Source organism: Bison bison, unplaced genomic scaffold (genome assembly GCF_000754665.1).
Source record: "Bison bison bison isolate TAMUID 2011002044 unplaced genomic scaffold, Bison_UMD1.0 scf7180017864508, whole genome shotgun sequence".
NCBI lineage: Eukaryota > Metazoa > Chordata > Mammalia > Artiodactyla > Bovidae > Bison > Bison bison.
Window position 1 is genome coordinate 317,683 of NW_011495064.1, and position 654 is coordinate 318,336.

Below are 654 nucleotides of genomic sequence, written 5' to 3' on the forward strand. Positions count from 1 at the left end.
AGACGGACCTTTGTTGGCAAAGTAATGTCTCAGCTTTTGAATATGCTATCTAGGTTGGTCATAACTTTCTTTCCAAGGAGTAAGCGTCTTTTAATTTCATGGCTGCAGTCACCATCTGCTGTGATTTTGGGGGCCCTCCAAAAATAAAGTCTGACACTGTTTCCCCATCTATTTCCCATGACATGATGGGACCGGATGCCATGATCTTCGTTTTCTGAATGTTGAGCTTTAAGCCAACTTTTTCACTCTCCTCTTTCACTTTCATCAAGAGGCTTTTGAGTTCCTCTTCACTTTCTGCCATAAGGGTGGTGTCATCTGCATATCTGAGGTTATTGATATTTCCCCCGGCAATCTTGATTCAAGCTTGTGCTTCTTCCATTCCAGCATTTCTCCTGATGTACTCTGATTATAAGTTAAATAAGCAGGGTGACAATATACAGCCTTGACATACTCCTTTTCCTATTTGGAACCAGTGCGTTGTTCCATGTCCAGTTCCAACTGTTGCTTCCTGACCTGCATACACATTTCTCAAGAGGCAGGTCAGGTGGTCTGTTATTCCCATCTCTTTCAGAATTTTCCACAGTTTATTGTGATCCACACAATCAAAGGCTTTGCCATAGTCAATAAAGCAGAAATCAATGTTTTTCTGGAACT